Source organism: Orycteropus afer, unplaced genomic scaffold, assembly GCF_000298275.1.
Source record: "Orycteropus afer afer isolate SDZICR_OR568_19922 unplaced genomic scaffold, OryAfe1.0 scaffold00006, whole genome shotgun sequence".
NCBI lineage: Eukaryota > Metazoa > Chordata > Mammalia > Tubulidentata > Orycteropodidae > Orycteropus > Orycteropus afer.
Window position 1 is genome coordinate 4,013,319 of NW_006921593.1, and position 4,141 is coordinate 4,017,459.

Consider the following 4,141-nt stretch of genomic DNA (forward strand, 5'->3'; position numbering starts at 1 on the left):
TTTTATTTCAAAAAGATAGATTGTGTTCTTAGTTTGATTGCTTACATAGAATGTATTGGGGATTACTGAAATGACACTTTTTTTTTTTTTTTTTTTAATTTGTATTGTATTCTTTCTTTCTAGGCTCTTAAAATTAGAGAGATCTGTAATTGCCCACCACTTTCTGGACCAGACCCTCGATTACTATTCAGACTCAGCATGAAGCATTTTCTTGAAGAATCAGAGAAAGAAGACCTTAATATCACTGTTAAGAAACAGAAAATGGATACTTTTCCCATTCAAAAACAGGAGCAAATCCCATTAACATATATAGTTGAGAAAAGAACTGGCAGTTGAATGAAATTCTGTGAGACACAGGTATATGAAGAATGCAGCAAACTTTATCATGTTATGTGTTACTTCTTAAAAAATGATGCTTGAAATGAAAAAAAAAAATGGATATTCAGGGCCAATAATGTATATTATACTTATTATCTAAATTATTTTACTATCTATTTTTCATGAAATATTGATTATTTCATTCTAGTTTAAAATATCTTCAATGAGAAAAATGTCACAGAATAAATTTATATTATATATTTTACTGTGTCTCATACTTGCTTTTGATTTGGAAGGCAGACCCTAATAGATGAGAAATAAGAATATGTAGTAATTGCTATTGTAGAGAGAGTCCCAGATGAGCCTAAACTGGGTTTCAGAGTCTAGGTGATTGTGATGAACTGAGAAACTTGACAGTCTGAAACCGTCTGTTTGTGGGAATTGGTTTGCATTGCGTGTGGATCATGAAGCAAAAAGGCTACAAGTGGAAGAAGAAGCCATTTTCACAGATAGGCCCAAGTAGTACTGTTTGTGGCCCAAGTGAGAAACAAAATAGGAGGAAGGGCATGTCCATATAAATACAATGTGTTTTTGGTGTAGTGAAGTCTTAACAGAAAGTTAGGTCATCTTTTTTTTTTTCCCTTCTCACTTCTTTTTTCTTTTTTTAATTTAATTTTATTTTTTTGTTGTGATTTGGGTTAAGATTTACAGAGCAAATTCACTTTCCATACAGCAGTTCACATACACTTTGTCTCATGACATTGACCACAATTTACCACAATGCAACAGCTCCCACTTCATCCCAATAGTTATCTCTTCCCTGTGTCCATCCCTCCATGCCCTCCTGCCCCCTGAGTTGTCTCTTGGTGCATAAGCAGCCCTTCTTTGTCCCATGATTGTTCTCTCCAAGGAGTGTATCTACCTCAGGTAAATGTTCAACTCATATGCCTGTCTTTTGCTTGGCTGGAAGCCACAGGTGTGGGTTCAATTCTAGACCTGACGGGCAGCTAGGGGCCTTAGTCTCAGTGGTTCCACCAGGCTCTATTGGACCAGCAAACCTGGTCCCCCCCCCTTTTTTTTTCTCCAAATGATTGTGAGTTTTGTCCACATTGTTCTCCCTCTCTAACCAGGATCTCCTACATAGATCTCCTTCCAAGTGGTTGACATTGGTAGCCGGGCACCATCTAGTTCTTCTGGTCTCGTAGTCATATAGGCTGCAGATTGGATGGTGTACCAGTTGCTAAGACTGATTGTATCCATGAATTTTTGGTTTTCTTCATTCTTCTTTGCTCTGGACGAGGAGAGACCCATCGTTGCATCTTAGATGGCAGCTTGCAAGCTTGTAAGATCCCAGTTGTTACTCACCCTGGCATGTTTCTTAACGGTTGATTACTTTTCAGTGTACACTATACATTTTTAAGTTACCAGTCTTTCTTCAAATAGTAGCATCCTACTCCACACATCAGGAGCCTGGGTGATGCAAACAGTTTATGATTAGTTGCTCACCCAAAGGGTTAAACCCAGTTAGCGGCTCCATGGAAGAAAGGCCTGGGGAGCTGCTTCTGTAAAGATGACAAGCCCCCAAATCCCCGTGGAGCTTTCCACTCTTGTCACACATGCACATGGGTGCCATGACTTGGGCACCAGCTGAGTGGCCGTCAACAACAGCTCCACATGTGAGACCCTCACAGCAGTGGCTCTCCATGAAACGCATCCTCTCCTTCGTGCTGTTTTTGTTGTGCTGTTTTGAATTTCTAAACATTTTCCGTTTTTCACGTCTTCACTCCTTTGTAGATTCACGTTTCAATGTGGCATCAGTTTTGGTCAGCTCAAAGAACTGCCTGCCATATTTTTCATAGTTCAGGCCTGCTAGTGACATTCTCATCTTCCGATGAGTTTTTCCTGAGGAGATTGTTCCGTCACCGGGGTCCTTTGCTGTGTCTGCAGCGTGAGGGTGACTGCTCCTGTGTCAGCACTCTGCAGGAACCAACCCTTCTCGTGCAGCGCGCGTCGTTTCTGATGAGCAGGTGGTGCCGTTTTTCTCCCCTTAGTGGCCTGACTTTGCTCTGGTCGTTTTCGAGATTTCTCTGCATCATTGGTGCTCATTGGTTTGATTATACTGTGCACTGTGTTTGAAGTTCATTATGGTTTTCTGTCTGTTTATTTTGCTTGAGGTTTGTTGGGCTTATTGGCTCTGTGGGTTAGTTTTCTTCACTGGGAAAATTTTAGCCATTGGTCTTTGCATTTTTTCCCCTCTTTCCTCCTTGGTTTTCTGAGACCTTCATCACACATAAGGCCACTTGATTATATCCCACTAGGACATAAGGCTCTATTACTTCTTACAATTTCTTTTTTGTTGTTGTTGTTTTTTGCTGTATTTGAATTGTTTTGTTGCTGTGTCTTCAAAGTCAGTGATGATTTCTTATAGATGTCTAATCAGAAGCCTGTGTCACATCCAGTGAAACTTCTGTGTTTTATATCCTTTGGGTCTAGTACTTGCATTAGGAGTTCTGGTGGCATAGTGCCTAAGGCATTTGACTGCTAAACAGAAGGTTGGTGGTTCAAACCCACCAGCCACTTCACAGAAGAAAGATATGGGCAATCTGCTCTTGTAAAGATTTATTGCCTCAGAAACCCAAACAGGGTTGCTGTGAGTCAGAATTGACTCGATGGCAGTGACTTTGGTTTGGTTTTACAGTATTTACATTTGGTTCTTTTAGGTTTTTCACCTCTTTCATTACTGCATTCGTGTCTTCCATTAAATCCTTGGACATACTTAGAATTTCTAATTCTAGTTTCCTGTCACTTCTGAGTCTTTTTCTAGTGGCTGGTTTCCCCCCTCTGAGATTATGGGTCAAAATTTTCTGCTTCTTGAGATGTTTGGGAATTTTTATTAAATTTTCTTTTGGCAAATAATCAGTTACTTATAGATTAGCTTAGAAACATTTGTTGAGGCAGGTAGTTTTTACTCTAGGACATAAAAATATTAATACTGCCATTAAGGTGTGACTTCTGGCATTACTACTCAACATCTTGTTCAACAAAATCTCTTCTTTGAATGAACACAGTGTCATTGGATAGTACACGTGAAGAATGTGGAACCACCAAATGTTAAGTTGTGTGTATATTTACCGCAATAAAAAGGTACTGGTAATAATGTTGGGGTGTTTTTTTTCCCCTCCCAAACAAATCTGTTCTTTGGCTGTTCCACCTCCCTGCGTCTCAGCTGTGTGTCCCTTCTCTGTGTCTGTTGGCCGTGTGTCCCCCTCCGTCCCTCTCATCCGTGTGTCCGCTCTCCATCCCTCTCATCCACATGTCCGCTCTCCATCCCTCTCAGCCACGTGTCCGCTCTCCATCCCTCTCAGCCACGTGTCCCTTCTCCATGCCTCTCGACCGCGTGTTCCCTCTCCGTCCCTCTCAGCCGCGTGTCCCCTCTCCGCGCCTCTCGGCCGCGTGTCCCCTCTCCATCCCTCTCGGCTGCGTGTCCCCTCTCCGTCCCTCTCGGCCACGTGTCCCTTCTCTGTGCCTCTCGGCCGCGTGTCCCCTCTCCATCCCTCTCGACCACATGTCCCCTCTCCGTGCCTCTCAGCCGCGTGTCCCCTCTCCGCACCTCTCAGCCGCGTGTCCCCTCTCCGTCCCTCTCGGCCGCGTGTCCCCTCTCCGTCCCTCTCAGCCACGTGTCCCTTCTCCATGCCTCTCGACCGCGTGTTCCCTCTCCATCCCTCTCAGCCGCGTGTCCCCTCTCCGCGCCTCTCGGCCGCGTGTCCCCTCTCCGTCCCTCTCGGCCGCGTGTCCCCTCTCCGCGCCTCTCGGCCGCGTGTCC

At 43.9% G+C, this 4,141-nt stretch overlaps 1 protein-coding gene across 1 annotated transcript in view; it reads left to right on the forward strand.

Moving 5' to 3' along the window:
• The window catches only part of GTF2I (general transcription factor IIi), a 108,454-nt gene that overhangs the window by 88,423 nt on the left and 15,890 nt on the right, over positions 1-4,141 (forward strand). The window lies entirely within an intron of this gene.